The sequence below is a fragment of the Brassica napus genome, chromosome A10 (assembly GCF_020379485.1).
Source record: "Brassica napus cultivar Da-Ae chromosome A10, Da-Ae, whole genome shotgun sequence".
In the NCBI taxonomy this organism is placed as follows: Eukaryota; Viridiplantae; Streptophyta; class Magnoliopsida; order Brassicales; family Brassicaceae; genus Brassica; species Brassica napus.
The window spans coordinates 6,728,848-6,744,630 of record NC_063443.1 but is presented as its reverse complement, the minus strand read 5'-3'; the positions used below and the strand labels follow the sequence as shown (position 1 = coordinate 6,744,630).

General features: G+C 41.2%; 1 non-coding gene across 1 annotated transcript; it reads right to left on the bottom strand.

Annotated features, from left to right (window-relative positions):
- Positions 1–15,677: 15,677 nt before the first annotated feature.
- Positions 15,678–15,783, bottom strand: LOC125579638. Its single transcript, XR_007317698.1, has one exon. It is a non-coding gene; the product is annotated as a small nucleolar RNA R71 (small nucleolar RNA).

The following is a 15,783-nucleotide window of genomic DNA, read 5'->3' as shown; positions in this document are numbered from 1 at the left end:
ATGATCGAATGGTTGACATATATATATATATATATATATATTTTTTTTTCTTTTAAAAAAAAAAAAATAATGGTTGACATTTTTTATTATTACATTTTTTTATGAGAAAAAGACCAAAATAGCACTAAATCAAGTTTTTGTTCCCAAACTAACACTCAAGGCCAAAAGTCACAAAAATAGCACTCAAGGGGTGGGGTTTAGGGTTTAGAATTTAGGGTTTAGGGTTTAGAATTTAGGTTTTAGGGTTTAGAGTTGAGAAGTGAGGTTTTGGGGATAAGATTTCAAATTTTGAAAAATAAAAAAATTTAAATTTTTCAAAAGATAAAATGCTATTTTGGTCATTTTAGTTTTTGAGTCCTATTTTTGTGATACAAACTTAGAAATGTGCTATTTTGGAGATTTGCCCTTTTTTTATTGGGTAATTCTAACAAATAATCCTAAAATATGTGTTTTTTTCACCAAAAGATTTTCGTTAAAGAGCCAAAAGACATTTCACATTTTTATACCCTTATTATTTAATAAATATATAAATATATTTAATTATTTTAATAAATAAAAAATATTAAAAACAATTTTTTTTGTAGTTTTCGAATTATATATTTTTGAATTCAAACTTCTTTATAATTTTTTTTGAAGCTTTTTTAGAAATTTATTTTGAAATCCGAAAATTAGAATTTAAAACTATTTAAATAATATATATTAAATTTAAGTATTTATTTGTTTATTTTTAAAAATCCTAAACTCCACCCCAAATTTTCATCCTCAAATTTAAATCTTAGGGGGGGGGGGGGGTGTGATATACCATGAATTTCACCCACTTTTAGTTATGATATATAAGTGTTATAGGATCTATTTACTATGTTTTAGAGTATTTTCAAAGCAATTACAGGTTCAGTTGTTTGATAGAAGGAAATGATGCTTTTGGGACGCTTTGGAGTATTTTTACGCGTACAGCATCGATCGACACTTAAAAGCAATATATCAATCGACAAGAGCCAATTAAAATCGATCGACAGCCGCTGAGCGCCATCGATCGATGTTGGATCACCCGAGAATTAATCACGAAATTAGAAGATTTCATTCCCTAAAAGTTTATTAATTGCAACTTAAGCCCTTAGCCGCCTGTGAGGCTATATGTACTAGGGTTTTGTATCGTTTTAGAGGCAAACTTGCCTAAAGACCTAGTTTGGAGAAGAAGCATTTTGGTTACCATTAGAAGAGCTTAGGATTGGAGAGATAGATCTGAGACTGCATAACAGAGAAGATCTTGAACTCTTTTATTTCTATTACTTTTACTTTCTGTGTTCAATATTTCATTTGAGTTTATTTCAAACCATCATGACTTTGTCTCTCATGAATATGTCTGAGTAAACCCAATTGTTAGATTTAGATTTCTCATAAAAGTTGAAAGTATGTGCTGCTAATAAGACTGTTAAAAAGGTGTTTTGATAGTTTTTTCATGTTTGTTAAGCTTAATGCTAAAATTAGGATTGATCACCCTCATTTTAGATCTTATGATTAATTAAGATAACCAATCGTTAGCTTTAATACCTGAAATAGTCAGCGTGATCTAACTGACTAGATAACAACGAGAGTTGGTCTAGAAGGTTAGAGAACAGATTCAAACCCCCTCGCAAAGCTTGCTAGAAGAACCGTCGATCGACGTAATGACAGTGGCGTCGATCGATTGTTTGAAAGGTGTATCGAACGATGTGCATTAAGTCACATCGATCGACTCTTTCTCGAGATCAATAGACGACAGTTGAGATTCGAGATCTAGTAAATAAAATCTATCTAGTTTACCATTGTTTGAGTTCAAAAACCGTCAAACCCTTTAATCTGAACTAAGTTGCATGCTTTTCATACCTGAGAATTTGCCTAAGTCTAGCTGTTTTCACATCCTTAGAACAACTTCAACTTAAACCGCCAAACAATTACCTTGTTTGACTCATCATTTACTGCTATCTTAGTCTATCTTTATTTCTAATCCCTTAGATCTATTGAGTAATCCTAGAGTCCTTGTGGATTCGATCCCTAAGTATTACATCTGAACCTCTTATTTGAGAGAGTAATTCACTCCTTAGTGTAATTTAAATGATATCAAATTTGGTGCCGTTGCCGGAGACTCTTTCTTATTACCATTAGATTTAATTTAGAATTTAGTATAGACTTGTTACGAAAAACTTGCTGAGTTTTCTTTCTTCTCTGTCTACACAGACACTAAGAATGGAGAACATAGAGCTCGGCCGAGCATCGATCGACGAAGATGTAACGTTTTCGAGCGATGTGGAGACCGAAGAATCGACTGACACGGAGCTCCTGACATCGATCGACACCGCCCAGCCAGAAGCAGGTAAGTCTTCTCTTACCGAGCTTAATAATGAGGAAGTAGTCCAAACTGAACCAATAGGTCAATTAAGCAATGAAACTAGCCAAACTAAACAGGGGACTGAAATCCCTGTTAAGATAAATCCCACCTTGATAAAAGGTGAAGAGATAAGATTGCCTATGCAAGACTACCTAGATCCTGGTAGAACCTATTCCAATAGGTCCGCTACTAAAATACCAGGAGACGATACCAATAAATCTAAGTTTAACGCAGATTACTACTGTATGGTTCGTCGAAACCCATTCCGTGGATCTCTCTCTGAGCACCCACAAGATCACATCGAAGGTTTGGAAGAATTAATCCCAGATGAATACAATCGTTGCAAACTATTCTCATTTTCCTTAGAAGGAGAAGCTCTCAGATGGCTAAACTTTTTACCAACAGGATCCCTTACTTGTTGGGAAGAGATTAGAAACGCCTTCCTTAAGAAATTTTTCGATGATGATCGCTATTGGGAAGTAAGGAGACAAACCTTTACATTCTGCCAATATCCACGGGAATCATTTAAAAACGCATGGGGAAGATTCAAGAGCTATGAACTTGAATGTCCCCATCATGGTTATTCAGAACCACAATTCCTTAACATCTTCTATGGAGGTGTTAACCTGACTTATAAAACCACGCTCGACACGGCGAGCGAAGGAAATTTTGTCACTAGGAGCCCCGAAGATGTTAGACACCTTATCGAAAATTTAGCAACGAGAAAATCCTATGAAAAGTTGGATGAAGAAATAGGAAATTCAATAAATTCAAAAGATAATTCAGATTTAGAAGATAGAAAGCGAAAGCCTACGGGTTTGTTATTAAGTATTAAGTTGTATAATATCATGCATACAACTTATTAGGCATCTGTAAGATTATAATCCTGAATTCCTGAATAAAAACCCTAAGTCTAGCTATTTCCATTTAAGTAACTAATTACTATATAGAGCCTATTTAGAGTATTTACTATTATATAGAGTCTATTTAGAGTATTTACAGGTTCAGGGATGATTTGGGGGAATGTGATGATTTTGGTGTCTTTTGGAGCCTTTTTTAGTGCAGAGCTGCACAGACGCGTCAGATGTCTAGCTATGGATAGAGACTTTTCCACCGTTATATTGAGCCCATATTTTGAAACAAAATAGATCTTTGAGTTATCTTTCCAATGCCACCGGTTTGAGGTCAAACAGCACCTATAGCAGAAGTTATGCCCGCTTTACTGAAGAGTGGTCAGTCTGCCTCGCGAGAGGAAGCTGTCGAGGAGATGAAGGACTATCGATCGACGGTGCACCCTTGCCGTCGGTCGACGGTGATGCCAGAATATGGGCTGAGCATATTTTATGACCGACTGAAGCCCAGAAGCAACCACAAATAACCAGAATACCTTTGGACGACCTAAAACTCTATTTATGTGTTTTCTAAGCCATTGTTGACGACTAAGCTTTCTATTATTCTTGTTCTAGGTTTGGAGAGAAAGGAGGAACTCCTTCAGAGTCCTCCTGGAACTCCATTGGTTTTTATATCTATTGCAATTTCTTATTTATTTTTCATGTTTGAATAGATCCACCTTTTAGGTTTAGGGTTCAAATAGGTTATGAGGGATTAGCCCCAAATATAGAGTTGCTAGGTTGTGATATTCATTAATAGGATGTTCTTACTGCTTGTGTTCTAGAGTCGCGAACTAGAACCCTGATCTTAGAATCATTAGGCACAAGCGATAGCTTGGTCTTTTCTCTGAATAGATCCTCATTGAACTATGATTACTAGAAACAAGTGATAACTGATCTAGGAACCCTAGTGAGTACTTTATCAACCGTGCGCAAAGATTGCTAGAAGCGTATCGATCGATATTCCAATAGAATAATTGATCGACGTCGTGAAAAGTGTATCGATCGATATTCCTCTAGAATCATCGATCGACACTTTCTAGTTGACTGACAAACGATGGTTGAAATTATTAGATCTAGTCAATAGAAGAATCTAGAAAGCGAGAACCGATCAATTTGTTCTTAATTTTTGAGCTCTTTAATATCTTGCATACAACAATTAGTCTCTATATCATTATAATCCTGATTACATGAATAGATACCCTAGATCTAGAAACCATCCTTCCATCAAACAACCCTCAATCAATCAGCCGAGCAACTTCCTTGCTCACCACTGCAATTTACTATATTCACTGCTTTATAAACTATTGGCCTAGCTTAATCGTATAACTATTAGATCTTTTGTGTGTCCTATCTCTCTGTGGATTTGATCCCTAAGTACTACAACTCGATCTCTTATTTGAGAGAGTATAAATCACTCCTTAGGGTAATTTGACTGATATCAGTAAGGAGCTGGACGAACGCGGGACAGTCTGGAAAGTTCGCCGGGTGATCGAGCAGTGCACTGATGCGGCCTAAGTCTTCAGATAGCTTGATGATTCGTGCCTTAGAGAAATATGAATGATAGATATCCAAGAGAGTGTCGAACATGAGAGATAGTCATTCGGCTCGGTCTTTAGGACACTTGGTTCATGCCAAATGGACCAAGAGAGAGAAGTCGTGATCATTTTGGGAAACCTCTCGATCCAAGTCAAGTCTGGCTCGGCTGTTGGCTTTGGCTTGTCGAGATGGCTGGGAAGGACGAACTCTGGTACGGTCATTTCGGATGTCTGGTCGTGTATCTGGCTGAAGCTCCATTCCGGATGTAAGCAGACCGAGACGGTACACGGTGTGGGAACCGAAATTTGCACTGTCGATTTCCGTTTAAATAAGGAAACTAGGAAAACCCTAATTTCCCAGAGGTCCCGGATCTCTGCGAGAGCCAACGACAAGTGACCGAATATATGCGGAAATCATGAAAAGATAACAAACGAGTTTAGAGAAAACAGTAGATCTTATTTCGAGTCCGCGTAAGAGCGTTGCGATCATTACAAGAGATCATAAAAGCTTTGGCCGCAAAGGCTGTCAGTGAGTTACTTAGTTCTAGCGGCCTAAAAGCTCAAACCTAGTTGAGTCGCAGCTCGATAACAAAAGACGAAAAAGATACATAAAAGGTTTTTGATTGATTTCAGACTGAACCTTGTTAAAGGCTGCCTACGTACCCCTTTCGAGGATCAAGCCGAACGTAGTTCAATTGATAGAGCTGGACAAGAGACCGAATTGCCTGGGCGAGTTCGTCTAGTAATTGAGTGCCAGACATAGAAACCGAACTTGTCGAGAATAAAGCCTAAAGTTTCTAAGTGCAGAGAATTCCGAATCTAAAAGCTCTTCCCCATGCCTCTCGCCTAGGACTCCTTATATACTCGCTCCAAGGTCGGTTTACACATTTACTCTTCTGCCCTTAAGCCGTCATAGCATAAAATGAAGATATTCCATTTTTTCCGATCTTCGTAATTATCTTCAAAATTCCGTATTTATCCGTGGAAACTTGACATTTATCTTCCCTTGCGAATCAAGCGTAAACCGTCCTACGGTTTACGGGCTTTTGGTTAAGAAATCGTAAGATGAGCCTCGAGTCGTGTCTTAGGTCCCTTTGGGCCGTATTCCGACTCGAAACGTTTATTGCGACTTCTTCCGATAAAGAACGGACTTTCCGCGGTTTTTACCGCAAAGTTTGATCGATGATTTTGAATGGCGGGAAACAAGAACTGAGTTCGCTACGGTCTTCGGGAGATAGCATCGAAGGATAGACGAGAATGCATGGACTGGTGTCGTGTCGATGTTTCGGAAGAGCTCGGTCGCTACGTAACGACTGAGCGGAACGGATGCTCGGTCGCTACGTAGCGACCGAGCGGGATGGACGCTTGGTCATTACGTAGCGACCGAGCTTGGCTCGAGCTTGGTCGCTTCGTAGCGACCGAGCGGGACGGACGCTCGGTCGCTACGTAGCGACCGAGCTTGGCTCGAGCTCGGTCGCTACGTAGCGACCGAGCGTGACGGACGCTCGTTCTCTACGTAGCGACCGAGCTAGGCTCGGGCTCGGTCACTACGTAGCGACCGAGCTGTGTGCATGCTTGGTCGCCGCGTACCGATCGAGCTTGGCTTGTCCGCGGTCCGATTTCCATACTCGAGCTTGTCCGCGGCCGATTTGGATACATGTCCGTTGGCTTCGGATAATCAGTATTTAGTGGTTCGATTGAGATTTGAACAAGATTTTACCGCAAGGCTCTTCGTAAAGATATTTTTACGAAGATTACTTTTCGTAAAAATGTTCATGCTGATTTTTACTAATTTTCAGACATTGATTCCGTCGTGACCGATTTTGACCCCAACAGTTAGCCCCCCAGCTCGTTAGAACCATGAGCTTCTAGCGTGAGGTTCTAGCGAGTGGCTTGGCAAGTTAGGCAAGTTAGGTGAGTTAGGCGGAATTAATGGTTGAAAACGTCAGTGACAAGTGGTCTTCTCGCTCTTCTAAAAGTAAAACACGATAAGATTGGGGCTGCGCCTTATGACGGCTGCCTACGTACCCTTGTTGAAGGGATCAAGCCTTTCGTAATTCGTCTTGTTGTTAAGGTTCTTATGACTAATTTTCCAGCGAGACCGTCTAGTTTTTATGTAGCGGTTATCAAGAGTGTTGCTGCCGATGGCGTTTTGTAATGGTGTAGAAGGAAGACTACGAGTTGTCATCTCGTAATTTAACTCTGTGTGAACTGCTATATCCGTAATCTGTTTCGAGAGTTTTCCGCAGTGTGTAAACTTGCGGGATTTCTGAAGATTCTCGAATACGGCAGAGAGACAAATTTTGGGATCTCGTATCAGGGTGTTTGATACTATGCCTAGAGATGTTAGAGACCAGTGCGCTGGGTTTAGGGCAAGACCTAGGTTTACTCCTGGTTTTAGAGGGTGCGATGACTAATTCGACTTACGTATCCCGTTTCAGTTTCATCCTTATTCCATACCGATTTAAAGTCCGCGATAGGTTCTCGGCTTATACGACTTGTATGGTTGGAACCGAGCATCTCTCCAAGGACGATTTTAAAGCCTCCTGGAAGTGCAGACCAAAAATTTTGGGTTTCTTTTATAGCGCTATTATCCTTGTGTCGGATGTACAAGAGTCATCTCTACGAGATGGCTAAGTCTGTTTAGGACGTTGAGAGTTTGTTGTGATCAGCAACAAACTTAATGGTAAAAAATACCGTTTCGAGTCTTCGCGAATGATATGTTTTGAGAAGATGTTAGTGCGTATGACTGTCTGGTCTTCCAAGAAAATGTTTTTATCGAGGAAGGAAATTTCGTCGAAGAACGAATCTTCATGCGTCTGCGACGTCTCGCGATGCTGAAGATTTGTTATTCTTTCGTATGCCGCGTTTCGTGCTTGAAATGTTCGCGGGCTTGAAGTTGTTTCGCGATGTTGCAAGGGTTTAGTCTTAGCCCTGCGTTTGAGAAACGTTCTTGTTTGACTACTGATGTTCGCAGCAAAAATTGTTGTTCCTGTTTGGATGCTAATAATCTGATTTTCGATTGAGGAATTAGGATTGAGGTGTATCGTAAATTTATCCATGGGAAGAAGCGTTTTCCTTCATAATGTTTTTTGAAGGGTTGGCCATCCAAGATCTATTTCGTGCATTTTTGAGGATGTTTCGTATAGCTCTAGAAGCTTTGTTACGAATTTTTTCCTTACATGTCGCGTATTATAGGTAAACCGTTGCGGGCTTAAAGTGAATTGTGGAGCGTATTGAACTTGCTCCTTTTAATGTGCACGATGCTACATCTATTCTCAAATTTTCTTCGTCGCAAATGTTTTCGATGCTTTTCTGTGACTTACTTGGTACAACAGAAACTGAAAAAAATGCTTTGGTGATTGAAGATTTCTCGTAGAAAATTTTAAAACAAAACTGGCTTTCTGAAGCCGGAAAAGGCTTCAATACTTTGGCTAATCGTCGAGTTTCAATTTGATATGGGTACAAGTTTTCTGTACGCATGATTGCGACAAGAAATGATGTATAGTTCTTGAGATTATGTTCATGATCGTCTGGATATGTTGCTAGCGTTTTAGACGAATATTAAGACTGTCGTTTGCCTATTCTTGACGATTTGCAGAAGTTTTTTAAGTTTGAGAGTATACGAGTATAATATACGTACCTACCCCCCCTTTTTTTTACGAAAGAAAAGGGTTGAACCGATACTTTGAAGGGTTGTGTACGTTTCTTCTTCAGATGTTTGGAATGATCGATAATTCGGGACGATTTATAGACGACGCTTGGACTGTGATTTGGTTGTTTCCACGTTGACGACTTGAGATATGTCGGTTCCGAGAAAATTGCCATAAACAAATCGGTTTGAAGACGACGTTCATGTCTCTAACTTTTTCTCTCTTTAGGAAGCGAGGTTGATATGCGTGGCGATCGTTTCTTGACTTTCGGAGAGTTTAGATTGGTTTGCAAGATCTGGATGAACAATTATGGAACAATATATCGAGACAGGAAAAATCGCTTAAAACTTAGTTCGCTAGACTATCCGCCTAGGTTTTACGTTCCCTAAAGTTCTATGGCAGCCTCAAAGTAATTTCCTACAAAAATTCCAAGTCTGATTTCAAAAATTTCAAGTCAGAAATACCTTAGTTCTCTCGAAGATGCAGTTTTGTCTCTTCTCAGTTTTGCTTGCTCATTTCCCTTTCCTCTTCTCGTGTATGTTCGCCATTTCCTATATTGGTGTTTATCCTTTGAAACCTGACATTTATCTTCTGAACTTGACTGTTATCTTCTCCTTAGATAAGACGTCGATTTTTGTAAAAAGGTTCAACGTAATCGTATAGTTAACGCGGCTAAGATGTTAAGTTAACCGTTGCCGTTTTATACGATTAATCTGAATCCATGCGAGAAAACAAGTCTTTGCGGTTTTTTTTTTTCGTAAAGTTTCAATGGTAACTCCGATAGAAACAAGAGACGTTTCGATCGAGATTTGAAGGAGAATACAAAGCTGGAGGTAAGGGCGAGTAGGAGCAAGCGAAGGAGTTTAGACGAGTCTTATTTGTTTTTGTCGTAAAATCTCGACGGAAACTCGGATTGAGACGAAACGAAAAGCGTTTCGATCGGTATTCAAAAGAGAGCACAAAGGAGGAGCTTTTTGAAGCGTGAAAGGTCGCAATGTAGCGAGCTGGGGGTCTGACAGGTCGCTACGTAGCGAGTGGAAGCAAGCCAGGAAGAGTCCTACTTGTTTTCGTCGTAAAATCTCAACGGAAACTCCGATTGAGACGAAACGAAAAGCGATTCGATGAGGATTCAAAAGAGAACCCAAAGGAGGACCTTTCTGAGGCCTTACAGGTCACTACGTAGCGACTGACGGTCTGACAGGTCGCTACGTAGCGAGTGGAAGCAAGCTAAGAAGAGTCCTACTTGTTTTCGTTGTAAAATCTCAACGGAAACTCCGATTGAGACGAAACGAAAAGCGTTTCAATGAGAATTCAAAAGAAAACCCGAAGGAGGATCTTTCTGTGGCCTTACAGGTCGCTACGTAGCGACTGACGGTCTGACAGGTCGCTACGTAGCGAGTAGAAGCAAGCCAAGAAGAATCCTATTTGTTTTCATCGTAAAATCTCAACGGAAACTCCGATTGAGACGAAACGAAAAGCGTTTCGATGAGGATTCAAAAGAGAACCCAAAGGAGGACCTTTCTGAGGCCTTACAGGTTGCTACGTAGCGACTGACGGTCTGACAGGTCGCTACGTAGCGAGTGGGAGCAAGCCAAAGAGTCCTACTTGTTTTCGTCGTAAAATCTCAACGGAAACTCCGATTGAGACGAAATGAAAAGCGTTTCGATGAGGATTCAAAAGAGAACCCAAAGGAGGACCTTTCTGAGGCCTTACAGGTCGCTATGTAGCGACTGACGGTCTGACAGGTCGCTACGTAGCGAGTGGAAGCAAGCCAAGAAGAGTCCTACTCTTTTTCGTTGTAAAATCTCAACGGAAACTCCGATTGAGACGAAACGAAAAGCGTTTCGATGAGGATTCAAAAGAGAACTCAAAGGAGGACCTTTCTGACGCCTTACAGGTCGTTACGCAGAGAGTGGAGAGTTGGCTTGAGCTCGGTCGCTACGTAGCGACCGAGCGGTGTGCGTGCTCGGTCGCTACGTAGCGACCGAGCAGTGTGTGTGCTCGGTCGCTACGTAGCGAACGAGCAGCGTGTGCATGCTCGGTCGCTACGTAGCGACCGAGCAGTGTGCGTGCTCGGTCGCTACGTACCGACCGAGCAGTGTGTGTGCTCGGTCGCTACGTAGCGACCGAGCCGTGTGCGTGCTCTTCCTGTGGCGGTAATGAGCCAAACTTACGGGGTTTGATAAGATTTATCGTTTCCCTTTATGTTTAGAAAGAGAAATCGCGAGCTTGTTTTAGTGCTCTTTCTGTGGCGGAAGGTCGCGACTAAGTTTTCGATTTTGCTGAACAATATGGCGTTTGCGTAAGCGTTAACCATATGGCTACGTAGTGACCGAGCTGTGTGCATGCTTGGTCGCCGCGTATCGATCGAACTTGGCTTGTCCGCGGTCCGATTTCCATACTCGAGCTTGTCCGCGGCCGATTTGGATACATGTCCGTTGCCTTCGGACAATCGGTATTTAGTGGTTCGATTGAGATTTGAACAAGATTTTACCGCAAGGCTCTTCGTAAAGATATTTTTACGAAGATTACTTTTCGTAAAAACATTCATGCTGATTTTTACTAACTTTCAGACATTGATTTCGTCGTGACCGATTTTGACCCCAACACACGGCTCGATCGTTCTGGTCGGCACGGCTCGATAGACGAACCTCGGCTGAGTTTTTCTAAATGGCCTCATCTTCGTTCTGTTCCGGTTCCATGTACTGATCCATGGACTGAGACGCATCATTCCCTCTCTCTTCAAAAGGATTTGTCCACAAATCTAGATAATCTGCAATGAACGGAGATAGATCAGAAACTTTAAAACTTGGAGAAATATCATACTTACTTTTCAGATCCAATTGATACACATTGTCACTGATTTTCCTAAGGATCTGGAATAGTCCATCTACCCTAGGAATAAGTTTGGACTTCCTTTCTTCCAGAAATCGTTCCTTCAAGATCACCTTCCTCAAAAACGACCTTGTTTCTTTTCTTATTTGCCTTTCTCTGATAGATCTTTGTCTTGGCCGTGATGTTGGCACATACTTGCTCGTGCAACTTCTGATCGACTCTGCCTTCTTCTTCCCATTTGTACTAACACTTCCACTCAAAGGCAAAGGCAAAAGATCAAGTTGAGACAGAGGATTGAAACCATAAACAATTTCAAACGGAGATAATTTAGTAGCAGAATGCGCAAAATGATTGTATGCAACTTCAACATGTGGCAAACATTCTTCCCAAAGTCTAAGATTTTTATTAACCAAAGACCTAAAAAATTCAGATAAGGTCCGGTTCACAACCTCAGTTTGACCATCAGTCGGAGGATGACAAGTGGTCGAGAATAAAAGTCTAGTTCCTAGCTTAGACCACAAAGTTTTCCAGAAAATATCTAAGGAACTTAGCATCGCGATCAGACACAATCGTTCTAGGCATGCCATGCAATCGGACAACATCTCTAAAGAATAGTTCAGCAACATGCACAACATCATTATTTTTATGACATGGAATGAAATGAGCCATTTTTGAAAACCTATCAACTACCACAAAGATGGAATCTCATCCGACCTTAGTCTTAGGCAATCCAAGCACGAAATCCATAGAGATATCTACCCATGGATGAGATGGAATGGGTAAAGCGGAATAAAAACCTTGGTTTTTCACTTTGGACTTGGCCTTCTTGCACAACACACACCGGTTGCTTATCCTTTCCACATATTTCATCAGACTCGGCTAATAGAAGTATTCATAAACCACCTTGTAAGTTTTCTTGATTCCAAAATGTCCCATCAAACCTCCACCGTGAGATTCCCTGACAAACAACTCCCTCAAAGAACATTGGGGAACACAAAGACGATTATCAAATAATAAAAAGTTAGAAACTTGATAATACTTCCCATAGGTAGCCTTAGAACATTTTCTGAAAATTTCCTTGAAGTCGGGATCAGTCGCATACAAATCTTTGATAAATTTGAATCCAAGCAACTTAGTCTCAAGAGTGGACAGAAGAACATACCTTCTGGACAAGGCATCAGCCACCACATTTTCCTAACGTTGTTTGAACTTGATCACATAAGGAAAGGTCTCAATGAACTCGACCCAACGTGCATGTCTTTTGTTCAGCTTCTGCTGACCCTTAAGATGTTTCAAAGACTGGTGATATGTAAGGATGACGAACTCCTTCGGCCAAAGGTAGTGCTGTCACGTTTGAAGAGCACGGACCAAAGCATACAATTCTTGGTCATAGGTTGGATAATTGAGCGTGGCTCCTCCAAGCTTCTCTCTGAAGTAAGCAATGGGTTTCCTATCCTGCATCAAGACAGCACCAATACCTACACCTGAGGCGTCATATTCGATTTCGAAAGTCTTAGAAAAATCAGGAAGAACAAGTAATGGGGCTTGAGTCAACTTCCCTTTGAGGATCTGGAACGCCTCTTCCTGGGTTTGTTCCCACTTGAACCCAACGTTCTTCTTGATTACATCGGTGAGAGGAGCGGCTATAGAGATGAAGTTCTGGACAAACCTTCGGTAGAACCCGGCCAGGCCGTGAAAGCTTCTCTCCTCGCCCACGGTCGTTGGACTGGGCCAGTCTCGGATAGCCTTGATCTTTTACTCGTCCACCCTGAGCCCATCTGCACCTACAACAAAGCCTAAAAAGACCATGTATCTTTTCCACAAGATCACTTACCAAGATTAACAAACAAACGTTCTTTTCTAAGGATTTCAAGAACAGATTTCAAATGCAGTTTATGATCATCAAGAGTCTTGGTGTAGATGAGAATATCATCAAAGTAGACAACAACAAAATGAGCAATATAGGACCGCAAGATATGATTCATCAAACGCATGAATGTACAAGGTGCATTAGTAAGGCCAAATGGCATGACAAGCCATTCATACAATCCTAGTTTTGTTTTGAATACAGTTTTCCATTCATCTCCTTCTTCCATGCGAATTTGGTGATAGCCACCTTTCAAATCAATTTTAGAGAACACAGAAGAACATGCAACTCATCAAGCATGTCATCAAGCCCAGGGATTGGATGCTTATTAATATACCCTGGATTTGACCCATTTTTATCCATGGTATATTACTATTTTACTATATATATATCTATGTTTTCTACTCTTCTAGGTATGTTTTCAGGTTCAGGTGCATTTCAGAGTAAAGCTATGACTTTGGAGCATTTTGGAGCATAAAGGACATTTCACCCGAGCTGACCACTTAGAGGTCGACGAGAGGAAGAATAATCGATCGATACGCATCAGTGCTGACGATCGATATCAGGAAATGCCTCGACAGATGAAGATTAATATCGATCGATGTACACATGTACCGTCGATCGATGTCGAGACACCAGACGCGACATTTTGGATTCAGCAGACGTAAAAACCAAGGCCAAACCAAATTACCAAAATGCCCTGACGAGTTTTTAACCTAGTAGAATATATACTGCCTAAGTGTTTGACGGCAGAGAGAGCTTTTCTTTTCTAGACCTAGTTTTGTTACAAGTTTCATTTGGGAGAGAAAATCACTTGTGATTGGAACTCCTTGTTTTATTTTCCCTATCATCTATTCCATGAGTTTCTATTTATCCATTGATATGAATTGCTTTGCTATGTCTGAGTAGTTCAACTGTTAGATCCAGGGTTCAGATAGGTTTGTGGGATTAGCTCCAAACTATAGATCTGCCTTGTTGTGATATTCATGATAGATTTGTACTCATTGCTTGTTTTAGCCTAGCTAACTAGAACATGATCATAGGATTGCATATTCAAGCACCCTTGTTATCCCATCCTGACATCTATCTATCATATTAGGATTGCTAGAGAGGGCTAACCGCCAATTTAGAATCTTAGTAGAGCATTTTCATACTCGCGCATAGGCCTGGCTAGAACCCATCGATCGATGTCCTCAACTGACAATCGAGCGATGTTGGCAAAAGTGTATCGGTCGACGTCTTAATAGACTATCGATCGACACTCTCTTGTGTCTGCATCTAACCGGTGAGACACGAGATCTAGTCTGTTAACCAGTGGTACATGCGACAGCTGATCACTGAGTTAAGCGAATGAGCTCTAATATATCATGCATGCAACAGTTAGGCATCTATAGGAATTATAATCTCCAACACCTGAATAGTGGCCCTGCATCTAATATCATTTCCAACCTAAGTCACATTTATCATTTACTTGCTAGTCTCTATTGCTATTTTATTTAAAACATTACAACCTTTAGAATTAATAAACACTAGATTTAATTGTTCCCTAGCTCCTTGTGGATTTGATCCCTAAGTACTACATCTAAACCTCTTTTGATGAGAGTAACACTCCTTAGGGTAATTTGAGTGGTATCAAATTTGGCGCCGTTGCCGGGGAGCTTTGATCGCCATTAGATTTAGTTTTATTAGTTCTTATTCTTTTCTTTACCCCCTTTTCTAATAATCTTTCTTTTTCTTGTCTTTTCAGGTGCATGCACAGCGGTACCAGAAGCTACAAGGAGAAAGACTTGCTGTTCTCAGACGATCCTGCTCATTTGGAACGCACCATCCGTAGAGGTCAACGTTCCACATCACTCGACGCAACCACTTCGTCGTCGATCGATACGCACAACCAACCGTCGACCGACACCAGACCGTCATCGTCGATCGATCCCAGTCGTCCGACAACGATCGATACTACACCGTGTACGTCGATCGATAACGTGTCGTCAAAAATGGTAAACATTATTATTCTAACTCAGGATGAGAACGGAAACCTGTATGACCAGGCCGGTCATCTGCGTAATGCAACAGGTCAGAAAACAGATGCTCAGGGAACTGTAATCCCTGATGCTGATGCTACAGGAGCTGCTCAACCTGTAGATGAGGAGGCTCGATCGAAACCACTGGCCGACTACAATCGCCCAGATGAGTACTATTCCAACAGATCAGCGATTCGACTTCCAGAGATCCAGAAGCAGAATTTCGAGCTGAAGCCTCAATACTACACTCTCGTGTTGCAGATACCCTACTCTGGGTTACCGCACGAGCATCCTATGGACCATTTGGAACGGTTCGAGGATCTAATCGCTGCCATTCGAATGGAAGGACTCCCCGAAGATTACCTGCTGTGCAAGCTCTTCAGATACACGCTGAATGGAGAAGCGATGCACTGGCTTAGGCAGCAACCCACAGGATCTTTAACATCCTGGAGCGACATCAAGAATGCTTTCTTACGAAACTTCTTCGATGAGGCGCGCGCTGAAGAACTTCGGAACAAAATTTCCACATTCTCGCAGAAGGCTGGAGAGTCCTTCAAAGATGCGTGGATTAGATTTGGGTTTTTCCAGCGAGACTGTCCACACCACGAGTT